The following is a 17,321-nucleotide window of genomic DNA, read 5'->3' on the forward strand; positions in this document are numbered from 1 at the left end:
TTTACAAATGGAAGTGATTGTTTTTTAAATCTGAAGACGGGATTAATATCATCAGGGTTAGAATGAAATAATAGATGTTGATAAAGGTGAAGTATTAGTAATGAAGAATATGCCAGCCATCAGCCAAAGTACTTTGGATTTTTATTACATTTAAGATTGGAGTTCATTCAAGTTGAAGACTAGGGTTGGCCTTAGAGTTATGGATCCAGTATCCTTAATTCCTAGTTATGGCTAAATAATATTCTGTTGTATGGATATACCACATTTTGTTGAACTATTCATCTGTTGAAGGACATCTGTGTTGTTTCTACTTTTTGGCTATAATGAATAATGCAATTATGAACTTTTATGTATAAATCTTTGTGTGGACATGTTTTCATTCCTCTTGGGTGAGTACTTGGGAGAGAATTGCTAGGTCACTTTGTAAATTTATGCTTCCCCTTGGTGGGGTCCTGAGCGGCCACTGTCCCAGCCTCCTCCTCAGCCGTGTGTGGGGTACTGAGATAGCCTGAGAGCTTCCTACCACAAATTAATAGCATTCATTCCCTGGGAGATTTCCTATTAAAACTTCTGAAACTCCACCCACCTTAAAATTGAGGACAGCCTTGTAGTAGCCACCTGAAGTTGCTATTTCAGTCAGATGATTTTCTAGAATACAAAAGATATGAAAGTATCTTTAAGACTTCACAACACATGGGATTATATAGTTATACTACTGCTATTAGCAATACAGTGTTATTCGCTTGTCATCTGTGATTTGAAATGATGGAGTTTTAAGCTCTATATGTGAGGATCAGTTAGCAGCAAAAATCGAATGCAAAGAGCCCTGACTCTGACGTTTGGCCCCATCATTTTTATTTCCCAGTTATGGGAACTTACCTAAGTGATTTGCCTTCCCAAACTTAAAATGCGTCAATAGAAAGTTAATTAAAATCACCTTGAAAATAAAGAGTTTTGATCCAGATTTTGGACCTAGACCCAGGAAGATGTGACTCCTACAGGTTGGGTAGAAGATATATTCCAAGGAGCCCAAGTCATACAAAAGTTTTTATATCCTCGAGTAGACAGGCAAGAGAGACAGAATGTCAGAGGGATACATTTCATTTACTTAAGTTATGTTATATAAAGAACAGAATTGGGGGCCGTACGCATCCTGGTGGGCATCTGATGCAGAAGGAGGTTAAAAGGTAATCATTTTGCTTATCCATTAACAAGAATACAGATGTAAATTGTTTAGCCTTTAACTTGACAGATGGGGTGTTTTTTTTTTTAGTTTTTTCATGGGTGGTCATTTTGAGACTCCTAAAGTTAATGAAACCCTCAATCCTTAGGCCTTAGAAATCTTTTTTGGTGGTCCCTAGGATAGTGGTTAGCTTTTATCCCACAATTGCTTCATGTGAAAAAACAGAGCCACCAACCTCATCCCTCAGGGTTTCCATAGGATTAAACAAATTGGCAGCATATTTAATTCAGTCCTGTGGTTAAATTACCTGACCCTAATTTTAATCTAGAAAGGTTGTATATCTCAAGTAAACCCCAAAGAACCAAGGTATGTGGCAAGGTAGGCTGCCTGAGATTCTGAGGCCAATGTCAGGACGTGAGCAGGGGACTTCCCACACAAAGCAGTTCTCCTACCCCAGCTGAGTGTCCTGCAACTTAATCTAATTCTGATACTATCTTCCTAGAGAATCAGATCTCACAGATTAAGGGGCTCAGTCTTACAAGAACCCCAACTCTCACCCCTGCTTCAGATGCCAGTCACAAGCCCGGGTTGTCAACTGTGCTTCTGACCTGCTAGCTACTGACTGGGTGTTCCACTGACCCCCGACCTGCCCAGGATCTGATTAATTTGCTAAAGCGGCTCGCAGAACTCAGAGAAACATTTTACTTACCAAATTACGGGTTTATCATAACAGATATGACTCAGGAATGGTCAGATGGAAGAGACGCAGAAGGCCAGGTATGTGGGAAGGAGTGTAAGCATCCATACCCTCCCCGGCAAGCCACCCTTCCTAATCTCCAACCCACACCATTTTGTGTTTTTATAGAAGCTTCATCACACAGGTGTCACTGATTAAATCATTGGCCACAGGTGATTGAGCTCAACTTTCAGCCCCTCTCCCTCCCCAGAGGTCAGGAGTGGCTTCCCTTGGCCACCAGCTCCTGGCTGCCAATAACCTGCTCACCCCAGCCCTGGCTTTAGGATTATTCCACAAGTCACCTCACTAACGTAACTCAGGTATGGCTGAAAGGGGATTGTTATGAATCACAAGACACCCATTTAACCTTTGTGGCTCTGAGGATCTGGTAGAAGTGAAGGACAGAGGACAAAATACTGTAACAAAAGATGCTCACATTGCCTTTCTGCCTTGGGAATTTCCAAGGGACTGGGGAGCTATGTGCCAGAAATACAACAAAGACAAATATACATTTCTTATTATAAATCACAGTATCACGCTGCCTCAATTTTATTCACTTACTCATTTACTTCCCTTGGGATTTATTTGTACAGAATTTTGGGTATGTCTTAAATAGCAATAAAAAATAATAGTACAACACACTGATAAGGTCCTTTTGAAAGGTGCGTTCATATCAGTATCATTTACATTATTAAACCTGTGGTTCTAGCTGCTGGTTGCTCATTAGAATTACGTGAAGATTATTCAGTACTGCTCAGTGCCTGGGCACCACCCTGAGAGTTCAGAACCACCACAAGGAACTGAGGAATAACACAGAGGCTGCTGGAGGAGCTAAGGGCAGGCTGCCCCCAAATGGGCGACTTTGGCATGTAGATAATGTTAGAGTTGAAAACAGTCAAGACCCAAAAGACTCAGACTTAAACTTTGACCTCCCCCAACCAACTGCATAAAAAGAATTCAGATGAAGGATATGCTCCAGGAAGAGAGCTATTATCATGGGTAATTACAGTATAATGTGACCTAGGTGTGGTGGACAAGGAGGGATTTAGCTAAGTCCGTTCAATTTTCCTTCTAGGCCCCATTGTTTCCGCATAGCCCAGCAAACATTTGTTTATCACACATTCACTTTTTCATATTCCTGTGAATTGCTTCCCTATCCTTTGAAATCCCAGATGCCTACCTCATTTTCCTTAGTTCAGGATATTTATATCTCCATTGTCCCTGTCTTTGGAATCTCATGTCTGTGGATTCCCTATATGTAGATCATTAAACTGTGGTTTTCCTCCTGATAATGTCTCCTGTCAATCTGATACTTAGACCAGCTAGAAGACCCTTGGAGAGTAGAGGAAAATTCTTCCTCCCCAACACAGCTGTCTTACCAATGGGTTTCAGCCCGGGTAAGTTTGTTATGGATTCAATGTGACCAAAGAAATTGACAGCACGTTCTTGGGGTGAAAGGGTTATACCCAACTTTATTTCCAGGCGGTAGGTCAGTCACTAGAATCCCATTCATTCAGAGCAAGTCTGCATGCAGCAAGCCAGTCTCTGCCTCTGGGCCCCTCTGCCTGCACAGTCGTCCAGCACCACCGTCCTCTGGGCCTCTGTCCTCAGCACTGCCACCACTCCAGCCTCTGCTCAACTCTCATGCGGCCTTCCAGCTCTGCCACAGTGTCGTGCCCAGAGCACTGGCAGGAGCTCTTTATATAGTCAACAGCCATGTATTGCCCACAGGTGTGCAGTGAACTAGTCAACCAGGGCCAGATGAGAATCCTGGCCACAGGAACTCTCATTTTATCCACAACAACCTTCCTGACTGTTTAGTTGTGAAGCTGGAAGAGAAGTTACCCTCAGTCAGACAGCTAAGTTCTGATGCCATTAGGATTTGGCAACCCAGGTCTCCGGAGTCACTCCAGTGCTCTATTTCCTAGTCTGTATCTTCTAGGAAGAAAATTCAAGTTGAATTTAACTAAAATGAACTTCAATGGATGAAAGTCCCGGAGTAGAGAAAGGACAATTTGAGTCCTTGGCAAAAACATACACAATGAGGGGCAAAAATACACTCACCTGGAACAAGTCCACAGGAGGGCCTCATCTTGCCTTGCATATGCCAAAACCAGGGCCAAGTTTGTTATAAAACTGCTTACTGTGAAGAAGTTCAATGAGGAGTAGAGATTCTAAAGGGATAGATAAATCTATAAGCGGGACTACTGAGTTGGGTAGACGCCCAGCTCAGCAGTTCAGAGCCAAAAACAGAAAGGCTTTGTGAGCAGGTGGGTGCCTTTATTACGGTAATCAACTCTGGGCCCAAGAAGCAATGAGGTCACCGGGGTTTCTGGGATGTTCTGATGGAAGTGAGCCTGCCAGGTGAGCACAGAAATATGTAACTGAAGGACAGCCACTGGGGCGACCAACTTAGGGCCTCTCTGCACCCAAGGTCTGAGAGAGGTTTAGACAACATGAGAAGAGTGGATTGATGGGGAAAATGCTGAACTGGAAGAAATTCGCTTGAAGAATCACAAAATTTGAGAATAAAGTGGGAGTTCAAGTTCATGAAGCAAGGCTCTCGCTTCATAGATTAAAGTAAATGAAGCCCAGAGAAGGCCAGTGACTTGCTTCAAAGCCTTAGAGCTAAGCAGACGGCAGATACAAGCCTCCCTGCCTGGTGGTTTTTCCACCACTAAAAACTAAACAAACCTGAAAACATGGGCAAAACACAGACAAACTTCAAGAAGAGATTTGGAGGTGGGCAGGGGACATTACTGCCTGCACTGTCCCTGTCTGTTCTGTGTCTCCATTCTCTCCTCAAGCCCCCTCCACTCTACCTGTGCAGTGACCTGCCACTTTGACTTCTACTCTGTTAGAGGGATGTGGGGAAGTTGGGGTTCCTATGGCCAGGATCCTCACTGAACTTAAACCACTTGGTGATGTAACTGGCCTGTTGCTAGGCTACTGCTTCCACACCCTTAGGCAAGAAGCTATTATTGCTTTATATAGAGAGCTCAGCCCTGGTGCTCTGGGCGGAGGCAGAGATGCTAATGCTCGACCTACCTTGGGGAGAACAAGCCGGGTAATAAACCCTTTCACCCCAAGAACGTTCTACAGTCATTTCTTGAATGTCACATTGAATCCATAGTGAACTTGCCTGGGCTGAAACTCATTGGCAAGACAGAGGATTAAGAGAACACCATGGAAATCTGGATGCTGATTCTGATTTTGCTGGGTGTCTTGGAGTAAGTCACTTCACCTGTCTGGGTCTCAGGTTCTCCTTAAGTGGAATGATGAGCATGAGAAGATAATGCTAATGATACACTGCCTGCTCTACTCTCTAAACCAGGAACTGGCAAACCATGGCCAGTTCCAGCCTATCACTTGTTTTTGTACATAAAGTTTTATTGGAACACAACCACATCCAATCATTAATGGCAGGGCTATGGATGCATTCACATAATAATGGCAGAGTTGAGTAGCTGCAGAAAGACCACCATATGGCCTACCAAGCTGAAAATATTTACTAGATGGCCCTTTATGGAAAAGATTACAGATCCCTAAAAAATAATGCATACACTCTCCGCTTACTACCTGTGAGATACACACACACACACACCCCTATACCATATACTTATATATTTCCTGGTCCAGAAAATTTTTTGCTTATATGTTTTTTTTTGGTAGGAAAATATTTCAAACATACAACTAAACACAGAAACAAATTAAATTAATGATCTTCACATCCCCCTAATTTTAATAGATGTTAATATTCAGCTAGATTTTATGTTTTCAAAATACTATGTCATGGAAATCTGTATTTGTAAGTAACCTTGAATTCTCTTAGAGGGAACAGGAAAAGACATACATGCATGTACACTGAGCTAAGTGACCTGAATTGTTCAGCTCTACTGGAACATGGTAATGTCATTCTAGTCTTGATTTTCCACATGAGTAGCAAGGTCTTGCTCATGAGAACCATGGTCTAAATGACAAGATACACATTGTACCACCAATTCAGAAAACAATCCTAGTTGTTTCAGTCAAACATATAGTGTCATACAAATGGGGATGTTGTTTATGACATTTAATCATACTTATCTTAACTAGCAGAAGTTGAGACACAGCTCAGATGGTAATATAAATAGGGCAAAATTTAAAGAAAATAAAGCCCTAGGTTGGGTTGACTACTCTTTTCCAACCATTCTTATCCTTAATCCATGTGGGAGATCTCGATCTTAGGAATCACTCAATGAGAATGCCCTTTTACAACTCTTTCTTTTAAGAAAAGCAACACCTTTCAGACTCCTTAGAACTCCAAGGTTTGCACAACTTCATTTGAACTCACAGCCCATTTGGTTTGGTTCCCCAGTGACCTGGTCCCAGCTCACATGAGACCAAGGACAGATTTTTGTGTCATCCTCTTCAGACATGACAAAGACAAAAGGGAAGTTTCTGCCTCTCTCATTTGACTTCTTTAGCATCAATACTTGCCTTGCACAACCTTGTAATATTTCTGCACTGTATTCATTATTTGCCCTTTTGAGGCTCTTACATGGGATGTATGCTTGTGATGTGTTTGTGTGTGTGTGTGTGCACATGCATACATACCTGTATTCTAATCCTCTTGCATGCCATCTAATCAATAACTGAGCTGGAAATGAGGTGAATATAGCTGGCCTTGAGGGCTCACTTTTGAAAAATCTCCCTGACCAGTATATTTCTGATACAGAGTTGAAGATGTTTCTGATACAGCCAGAAAAAATTTCTAAAAGACAAAAAAGGCTGCTAAGTGAGCATATGGTTAAGTAGTTGTTGAGATAAGGTCTTGAGCAGAAATACATGTAGTTTTATGACAGCTATTTTAGTTGTGCTAATGACTCCACAAGGCAAGGAGGGGGTGACATGGTCAAAATGTAATATTTCTGCCTGTCTTTCCAATTTCTCTCTGAATTGCGCAGGTCTCACATGCTCCATTCCTCTCTCCAGATTAAGGACACGGTAATTTTAGGCCTTGGGGTTTAATGCCTCTGCTTTGGCCTTCAGAACAACTCTTCCTAAGCCCAGTGACAGAGCTCCAACTATATCCTAGTCATCCCACCCTGCCAAGCCAGGAGCCAGAAATGTGCTTAATGCAGAACCCACAGAGGCTTGGGAATGGTTAATAATGGAAGATTCTTAAATACATCATAAATCTCTATTACCAGGAAGATTAATAAATAATAAGAATGCCCTCTCCTTAGAACAAGACTTTTCTCTCTTCATACTTAACCTACCTGTGTAGATTAGGGTAAGCCTGCACCTTAATGGGGGTTTATTAAGACACCCATAATTAAAATGAGCTTTCTCTGGAGCACTCAGAAATGATTTTTTTTCCTTCTAAAAAATTACAAAAACATAATAACAAGATAAATACAGCAAATCTGAAAAAGGTAATGTCCTTCCTAATTCTAAGCTTTAGAAAGGCATAAAGGAATGGTCAATGGTCTCAACATAGAACAGTCACACTTGGGAGACACAAGAACACCTGGAGAATTGACTTAAAATGCAGGTTCCCAGGCCCAACTCATAAAACTCTGCTCCTAGAGATTTGGGGTCAGGCTCAGAACTGTACCTTTTAATAATGTCCCAGGCAATTTGGATGTTGGTAGTCAGAAGACCAAGTTTTGAGAAACATTGCAAGATGTCCAATATTTGTCTTTTTTCTTATACAATACATACCTCCCAATATTCCAACTCCATGTTCTCGGTTCTCGTTATCCACCACACATTTATTTACCTGCACATATGCTTTTCAGCCTGGTGAAATATAAGAGGTCAGAATTTAAATCCCAAATCTTTTGTTAAACACATTTGTTCAGATTCATTCTTGTTAATGGGCCAGAGGGCAAAGGCATATTTACAGTTTCTGCCGTGCATTGCCATATTGCTTTCTACTGGCGTTTAAAAATTTATATTTTAAGTGGGCAAATTAAGAGGACCCAATATCCACCATAATGTCACCAGTAGTGTGTATTTGAATTTATTTTTACTTTGTTCTGCTAATTTAGTCAGTGTAAAATGGTATCTCAAGGTGGATTTAATTTGCACTTCTTGCATTTCTGGTGAAGATTAATATGTTTCCCTGTGTTTCTTTGCTATTTATATGTTTCCCAGAGTTACAGTTAAACTTTTGAATCTCTCTTTGGGTCTGGGGCAAGGCTTTTTGCTTCTTCTTTATTGTCAAGGCAACTTGAGACCCCACAGACCCCAAGAGCTTGGGATGCAGCAGGGTCTGTGGCTTCGTTCAGCACCCAGGACAGTGCTTTTGGCCAAACTTCCCTGTGTCCTACAGGTCTATTTTATTATTTAAAAAACATGGAACGCTTCATGAATTTGTGTGTCATCCTTGCATAGGAGCCATGCTAATCTTCTCTGCATCGTTCCGATTTTAGTATTTGTGCTGCTGAAGCAAGCACTGTCCTGGAGGTCTTAAGGCAAAGACTTCTTGATGGGAGGAAGACGAGGAGGAAGAGAGGTGTTCCCAGTCAGATTCCCTGGGAAACAGATTCTGAGACTGAGATTTGCATATAGGAGATTCTTGGGGGCAGTTTCCTCAAGATGAAGACCTAGAGCAGGTGCAAGGTGCCGGCGCTGGCAGAAGAGGGGGTGTAACAGTTACAGGCTCAGCTGTGACCCAGGGGGGCCTGGAGCTGGGATGATGCTTCATTGTCATCCTGCTTTAAGACAAGGGTGCCAGGACTTTCTTCCTGCATGTGTACTGGTCACCTGATGCGGGCTGCCCCAGGAAAAGGATTGTGAGCTTAGGTAAGGCAACTCTCTTCAGCAGAAGGCACATCCCAGAGAGGCACCCAGCCATGAGCTGTCGGCCAGCAGTCCCACCTGCCGCTGGGGCAATGACAGCCTTAGTCCAAAAGGAAGCTGGGTGCTGCACTACGGCAGCCCCTGCCGAAGGAACCCCACCATGGTTGAGACACTGTAGTCTCTCTCATGCATGCTAAAATTTTAGTTACCTAGTGATACATAACAAATACACAAAAACACTTACATTTTCCTCAAGATTCTGCAAACTGGGTTGGGCTCCACTGGGCAGGGTTTCTGCTGGTTTTGCTGATGACTGGCTCACTGGCAGCTGTGGGCTGAGCTTAGCTGGGATGATGGGGTGGCTGGGCTTCCCTTGCTCTCTCCAGGGAGTTTTGGGGTCTCTTCTTTTCCATACAGCCTCCTCATCTCCGGGTAGCTCTCCACATGTCTTCACAGCAAGGTAACTGGTTTTCTTCCATGGAGTCTTCAGGACTGTTCCCAGTCTGAGTTCCCAGTCTGAGCAGGGTTTCTCAGCCTCTGAACTATTGGCACTTTGAGCTGCATAATTCTTTGCTGGGAAGGGATGGCAGCCACCTGTCCAATGCACGGCAGAATGCCCAGCAACATCCCTGACCTCCACTCACTAGATGCCAGTAGCACTCTCCCAGTTGGAAAACATCTCTAGATGCTGCCAAATGTCCTTAGGTGGGGGTGGGGGGCAAAATTAACTCCCACTGAGAATCACTGCTTTAGAAAGACAAGCAGTTCCCACTTTAGAATTCTTGGAAGTTCCACCACATTCTATTGGTTAAAACAAGCCATAAACACAGCCCAGATTCACAGCCCATGAACTCCCGGATACATGGTTTATTGAGGGCCACCAAGGTAACAGCCTAGCAGGATTCTGGGGGGCTCACATGAACATCCCCATATTATACTGTGAAATTAAAGCTCCTGTTTCAGAGCCACACAGTAAGATCTGAGCCCAGGTCTACCTGACTCCAAAGCCCATACTCTTCCCAGGACCTTGAGCTGCCTACAGCAGGTTTCAAAGGGTTACTTTCAATACTAAACTACCCTTAGTCTTCCAAAAAGACACATGAGAGAGAAGAGCAAGGTTTTACTTGGGTTTAGTTATGGTTAATGAAGAAAACACTAATCACTTGAAGTGCTATTTTGCAGCTCATGAAACCGAAATAAAGTGCGATATGAAATGTTCATTTATTTCTGGGGGGTTTATTTTATTAACACTCACTCAATCCTCTTTGCCTTACTTATAAAGTTTGAGGAAAATAACACAATTTTTTTTAATAAGCAAAATTCTGTTCTAAGTGATGCAAGTAACAGCCTCCTTCTCTTGAAGAAGCAGGGGTCAGAGGCCATAGGCAGAGCCAGACCATCCCACTGGCCACCCTGCCCACCAAGGCAGCTTCCCTCAAGAGTGGTCTGCACTTCCCACTGAGCACTGTAGCCTCTTACAAAACCCCACCTTCTGCCAGGGTATGAAATGCCTACACTTGAGGCTTAGCTCCACCACTCACTGGCTACCTGGCATTTAAATTTCTGGAACCTCAGGTTCCTTACCTATAAATTGGGTGAAATAACTCCTACCCTGGGGGATTTCTCCCAAGCAATTCTTAAAACAGTCTATGAGTTCTTCTCCAACTTGGATTCCTTACATTCATTAAGGAGAAAACTCATGGATCTGGAATGTTCAGGACCTAATGTTCTGGTGAGCTCAGAGTTCTTATTTAACTGGAAGGTACCAGATACTAGTACATGGAATTCCAGTTTTCAATGTTGGAACATGGCAACAGGTTTTTCGAGCAAAGTTTTAATCAAATGTGCTTTAATATTTATCCAAGGGTTTGTAAAGCACAGTAGGATTTTGTACTGCCTCCAGGGCATAATAAGAAACATCTATTTTCTAAGATGAAAAGGGTAAAAATGTGGATTATTGGAGGCTTCTCATTTATATGCTGAAAATGACATGGACTTCCTTCATTGTCAAACTGATCTGGATTGAATCCTGGCTCTAGACTTACTCTTTGGCTGTACTTGGGCAGGATAATCTCTACAAGCATTAGTTTTTCTTTTCTGTAAATTTGATAGAATGGTACTGCCTTAATGAAATGATCAGAGCATGATTATAAAGCCCTTCACACAATGCCTCACTAGCAGTAAGTACTCTACCAAGTCAACATTATGTTGCCCATTCTCTTCTTTCAGATTCTATTTCAGCTGCATGAAAAATAAACATGCAGAGAAAAAGCTGGGAAAAGCTACAGACCTATCACCTAACTGTCCTCAGGGAGGAGATGCTGACGAAGCCAGCGCTGGAGGCTCAGGGCCAGGGAGGAGCTGTGCATGCCTGCAGTGCACACGACACACCCCCTCATCCCACCATCCTGGCCCTCCTGTGGTTGCAAACGGAGGCTGATTAGAGATGTCAATTCAGGATGCCAGCCTCGTGATGAGTAACATTTCTAAGTCCATGCCAGGGAAACCTGCTTTTGGATGGGAGCTTCTTACCATTGCAAAGTCACAGGCTACTAAGCTCAGGCCCAAATGGCCTTCCTGCAGGGGGTCAGGAAACGGCACCATGGAGCTCCTGCTCGCGCCTCCTTACGTGGTCCTAGAGACACAGTGGCTTTTCTCTGTCCTCGGTCACCCTTGGGCATCTGTAAACACAACTATTTCAAAGAGACTTTGCCTCAGATGTTGAGCCTCATCACTGAACAGTTTTTATTTGGCTAATTGTTTCCCGGTGATAGCTAAAGACCCCCTTTTATTTGTGAGTCCATTATTATTAATGTGCCTCCACTTCAGTCAGGGTAAATGATGACAGGCTTGACTCAGGCCATCTGCCTGGGTCTCAGCCACCTGAACGGTTTTTCCAGGACAGTTTGCTCACACAAGATGGGGTCGGCTGTCCAGTGGGCCCCCAGGAAGCAAAAAGCAGTCCTGAAGTGTGAACAGAAAAAGCTCAGTGGGCATCAATGATGCAAGAAGTGCTCTGGTAAGAGGGAACAGGTGCATAATAGGCAGTGCTGCGGGCAGCCCCCTGCCTACTAGTCCCCTGCATCCCAGCCCCCTGCATCCCAGAGAAGCCACAAAGGAGAGGGGAACAGGACATGTGGATTCTCAAGAGCTGGAGTTGGAAAAGCCCTTTTTTTTTTTTCTGGAAGGTCTGCTCCAGCAGTGACTGCTGTGTTTGTGTTAGCTCTTCATCCGGTGCTTCCTGTCGGCCACGCTCGCCCCAGGAGCAGGACGGTGTGGAGGCTGAAGGCAGCGCTATCCCGCAGCCTGAAGGGGAGGGGCTGGAAAGGCCGGAGAAAACTAGCCTTGGGTCCTGCTGGGTGAAACACCCCATGGTACAGTCACGCCAGAGAGGGAGGAACAGGGAGAAGCAGGGCTTTCAGTCTGCTGGGCTCGTCTGCGGCACCGCCACAGTGAAAATGAGACAACGGAAGATGGACAGGGTGTGGACGTGGAATTCAGTGTCCAGTGGCTCCATCTGCCTCTTCTTCCTGTTAGTGGTGTGATCTTGGGTCTCTGTTTCTTCCAGCTGGAATGGGGATGAGACGGATGACTGTGCAGGAAGGTTGTGTGGTTCAGTGGAAGAACACGTACGAAATGTCCACGTGGTTCTCCCAAATGATTATTGCCTTTTCTAACTCTCCTCCTTTGTTCCCAAAGCCTTGACTCACTGGGTAATTTCCTACTAAGATCCAAGCTCCCTTTCTCCCCAATAACAGAACCTTGATTTCATTCAAACCTACTGAAAGACCAAATCTCCTAGCCTGTCTAGCAGGTACAGGTGGTCAATGAGATACCTGTGGGCAGAAGTCACTGAGCCCAAAGCCCCCTTCAACCGTTGCTCGACCCTGTCTCCCATGCAGGAACCGTGGCCTGAGCTTAGCCTGCTGCCCAAGGTAAGTTACCTGACTGAGCAGCAGGAAAACTAGTAAGACTAGAGAGAGCTGACGTTTTTCAGTGCTTGCACTATGCCCTTGTGCTAAGCCCTTGGTTTACTTAGTCCTCAGAGACCCTAAGAAACATTTTCTACTATTAACTCCTATTTACAAATTAGGAGCTTAAAGTCTAGGAATCCACCTAGGCACAAGTGAATGGATGTCTGAGTGAAGACATGAACGGCAGGGCCTGTTGGAATTCAAGAAGGAGAATTAGAGGCGGAGGTAAGGTAGGTGTAACTTTCTATTGCTGCTGGAAACACATTATCACAAATACGGTAGCTTCAAACAACACAAATTTATCATCTACAGTTCTCCAGATTAGCTAGCACCGGGCTAAGATCCAGATGTCAGCAGGGCAGTGTTCCTTTCTGGAGGCTCTAGAGGAAATTGATCTCTGCCTTTTTCAGCTTTGGAGGCCACCCACATTCCTTGGCTCGTGGCTCCCTGCCTCTTTGAAGCCAGCAATGCTGGGCCAGGTCCTTCTCGTGCTGGGACCCTGCCATCTCTGTTCTGCCTTCCACTTCTCAGCACCCTTGTGATCACATCGGGCCCACCTAGATAATCCAAACTAACCTCCCTATTACTAGGAAGCTGACTAGCAAGCTAAATTCCATCTGCAACTTTGATTCCTTTTTGCCAAGTGAGGTAGTATATTTATAGTTTCTAAGGATTAGGACGTGGACCTCTTTGGGGATGCTTATTCTGCCTACCATGGTAGGTTTCTACAAAGATTCCTCATCATTTATAGGAACATTTTTGCAGTAGGAGCAGCTGCAGCATGTACCAAAGTCCATGGCAGGATGTCAGATCTCAGTTTAAGGATGACAGGAAGACGAGACCTATTTGGCTCCTTCATCTGTCCGGGCTGGGTGGGGAAGCAGCTGTGCTCAGTCTCATGCTGTCACCGTCTGATGCAGACTCCCAGGCAGTGTTCTGGGGGAAGGGTGAGGATAACACTGTCCAGTCACACCCAGTGATCACCAGTAGGTCACAGGGCTTTCCTCATCCTACATCCTGTGGCCAGTGGCCATGTGGAAGTGACTTTCAAGAAATTAGGAAGAAGAGGGAGAGGGGAATTGCATTTAGTGAGCCAGGGTCAGTCTCTTCATATGCATTTTCAAACTCTTTAATCAGACATGACATTGAGGGTTTTAAAGTAGGACACTGAGGCCTTAATCTGGGGCCTCTGCCCAGCCTACCCCTGAGTCTGACTGTTCACCCACCAGTCACAATGGCCAGACTATTCTTTGGGCCCTTGATGAAATGGCTTTCATGCCAGGACAACCTCGTCTTGACTTTATATGCTTATACCTTTGTCAGAATTCATGCTCCCACCACCCACCAAGTGGCCCACTTTGGCTGCTTGTCCCTACTTGGTCCAGGTCATCCATCCCATGCCTGACATCCATGCCTGGTGTCTGTTATGTCCATGATGGGTCCCCCTCACCTGACCTTGGGTTCCTTCAATTCCCCACCACTGCTTCTGCTCCCGCCACTGACTGTCCCTAAATCTTTGCTGCTTTAAAAATAACTGGATACCTTGACTTGCTCCTAGTCAACAAATATTTTTCCTTCAGTATCTCACTTTAGCACAGCAGCCTCAAAGCAAATCAGGGACCGTTAGTCCAATACTTCAGTGACAGAAAAATCCTTAACATTTTCTTAGGACCTACTTTATCCCTTTTCAAGTCCAGGAATGCTTTGCAAGAAATGCCTCCCTACTCTTTAGTCACAAAGCAGCAGACATATTGGTCCTTAAGTCATCACTGACATTTCTGGAAGGTCAAACGCTCCAGGTAACAACCAAGCACAACCCATCTGTGAGGCTGACAGGGCAATGCCCCTCCCCCTAGGTCCTGTCCACGGAAACCCAAGGAGCAGATGGAGCTTTTATGCCCAGCTGATCAGTGCTAAACGCTATTGTTTGAACAGAAACACTCCTAAGTCAAATTTCAGAGATAAACAGGTAATTACAATGAATCCCTCCTAATTGTTGCCCTCCTTCTGCCCAGCACACTGGAAACAAATCCCTATTCCCTTCCAGAGTCTTGCGAGGCTTGAGTGAGGCTTCCATGTCCCCGTGGAGCTCTCTAGATGAAAGACCTGGAACCCCACCTTGTGGATGAGGAGACCGAAAATAAATGAGGCACGCGTTTCTGGAGTTCTGGGGTGGTGGGAGCATCTATAGGTGGCTGCCTCTCCGTTTTTCCAGGAGAGTTAAATAAAGAGGGAACGATGCTCATGACTGGTAAGCACAAAGCTAATCTGAATGACTTTGTCCATCCCTGTCTGAGCCTGATTTGGGGAGCTGATTTGGGAAGCACCCAGTCTACACCAAGAACTGAGCTGGAAATTTCCGCATTATTCCACTTAATCTTCATAACAACCCTGTGCATTACACATTCCATTTTACAGCTGACAAATCTCAGATTCCAGGAAGTGAAGTGACGTGCACAGGTGGCAAGACCTTATACCAAACTTCGAATATAGTTTATTCATTCATTTTGATGCATTCTTCAACAAGTATGTATTATAGAGTTAGGGGCACTGCATCCACAGCAAACCAGGCCACTGTGGGAAGCCAGAGTCCCTGCAGGGCTGGGCTGGCATCTGAAACCAGCCTGGTACATCCTAACCAGAAGGACATGCTTGGCAGCTGGGGCCAGGTCCCAGGAGGAACCCAGGCCCTGGAAAAATGTGTCTCATTAGACATTATCCTCCTTTCCAGGGAAAAGGTAATTACAGGATCGACAAATACAGTTTCTCAGCATGAGCTTCCATTCCTCCCAAACCAAGGAGAAATGGCCAGCCAGCACCCTGGTTCATGGCCCCGTCACCAGCCCCAGGACAGACGAGGGGTAGCTGGAACTCAGTCAGCCTTGTCGGGTAGGCTGGGCCCTTCAAGAGCAGCTCCTGAGTTCAGGTCCTGACCTGGACACCTCCTGGGCTTGCAGATGTCATGTCACCTCCTGGAACCTCCCTGCCCCATGAAGTTAAATCATAATTCCTCTTGCACACTTATGGGGGAAATAAAAGGAGGTAATGTATCTAACACATGGGAGGCACTTTAAACAAACATGAGAGAAAAAATCCAACAGAGCTAACCAGGCCATGTACAAAGGTTGTAGAGGGAGTCACAACAAAGCAGTGCCAGATGGAAGGAAGGCAGGAGTCACATCTGTGTCCCAGTGCCTAGAACAGAGACTGGCATATATTAGGCTTTTCAAAAACTATCTGTAAATTTAGGGATGAATGAAAATTGTCGCTGTCATAGTGATACAAGAAGCCAATGGTGGACAAGCTCGTGGGTAAAACCTGAATCCTGAGGGCATGGGTCTAGTGCTAACACATGACTGTAGAATAAGAGAAAGGCCTTGATCGCCAACAGGTGGGATGTGCCTGGTTTTTATCTATGGGGCACTCGATTTGGCAGGCCTGGCTGCTGAGATGAATAGATGGGGCTCCCTGGAGCTCCCACCTGTCCTAGCCAAGCCCACTGCAGACAAGAACTAGGACCATTTCAGACATGCCCCATGTTTGGAACCATTTCTCTGGAACCTCTGGACCAATTTGGCAGAAAGACAATGACATCAAAAGCCAATCCTATGCCCTAAAAATAAAACCAAAAGTGTTGTATAGAGAAACATGGTGGATTCTAGATCTTGGACGGCAGGGGCTTAGGCTGCTGGCCTGCTTCTTGCCTCAGCCAGGCCTGGAACTTGGCAGGGCAGGGCTGGGGGAGGCCAGCCTGACCTCACGCCTGCCTCGCGCTCAGGCCAGAGTGCTGCGACCCATCTGCATTGCCACCCGCCTCTGCCTGAGCTCCCGTCAGGGTCTGAAACACTGTCATGATCCAGCATGATCCATGGCAGGCTACAATTAATTAATTAATCAGTTATACTCTATCAGCAAGTGCAGATCAGGAATGTTAAGTAAACAAATTACAGGCTGCGTTTCACCAAAGCTCAGCCCAATGAAATAATAATGAGGCAAAGTGAATGCTCTGAACAGAAGAACGAAGAATACACTGTAATGGAATATACCAGGGCGGTGATAGCCTAGAGAAACAGAGGGCTCTCTGCAGGGACCCTCCCGCCCCATGCTCTACCCGGGAAAGTGGTGGGCCCCCGACAGGGACTGCGGAGAGAGCAGGGCTCTGCAGTCGACACAGAGGGACCTGAGTCCCAGCTTGGCCACTTGCCAGCAAAAATCCATTCCCTCTTGACTGCTTATTAGGAAGTGCCTTAACTGCTTTGAGCCTCAGTTTCCTAACTTATAAAGAGGAGGAGGAGGAGAACAGCAGTTATCTCTGTCAGCGCCCACCCGCACCCCCTCTCAGCTCGTCCTCAGTTGCAGGAGTGCAGCTCTGCTCAGGGCAGGCCAGGGGTCTGAGGGGTTGACACCACTGGGGGAAGCTCTCCAGCTGCGTTGGGTGCGAGCTGGGGGTAGCGGGGGCGTCCGCTCCTCACCCTGCGATAGGACAGCTCCAAGGGCCCCAGAGCTCCCTGCTCCAAGCACACTGTGTCGTCTTCCTCCCTGCGCTGTCTCACTTCCCCAGCCTGACCATCCCCCAGATCAACCACGTGCAAACACAATCTGCTGCAGGGGGAAGCTGCCTGAGACGGTTCCTTAAACA

At 45.5% G+C, this 17,321-nt stretch overlaps 1 long non-coding RNA gene and 1 other non-coding gene across 3 annotated transcripts in view; both read right to left on the bottom strand.

The window, feature by feature from the left end:
• Positions 1–17,321, bottom strand: part of LOC118973706 (uncharacterized) — a 517,996-nt gene that overhangs the window by 193,553 nt on the left and 307,122 nt on the right. For both annotated transcript variants that reach the window (XR_012126596.1, XR_005063193.2), the window contains one exon: positions 587–648. This is a non-coding gene — a long non-coding RNA (uncharacterized lncRNA). The remainder of the gene's footprint in view (positions 1–586; positions 649–17,321) is intronic.
• On the bottom strand, positions 8,256–8,362 carry LOC118973725 (U6 spliceosomal RNA). The gene has a single exon (XR_005063248.1). It is a non-coding gene; the product is annotated as a U6 spliceosomal RNA (small nuclear RNA).

The sequence above is a fragment of the Manis javanica genome, chromosome 17 (genome assembly GCF_040802235.1).
Source record: "Manis javanica isolate MJ-LG chromosome 17, MJ_LKY, whole genome shotgun sequence".
NCBI classification, from domain to species: Eukaryota; Metazoa; Chordata; class Mammalia; order Pholidota; family Manidae; genus Manis; species Manis javanica.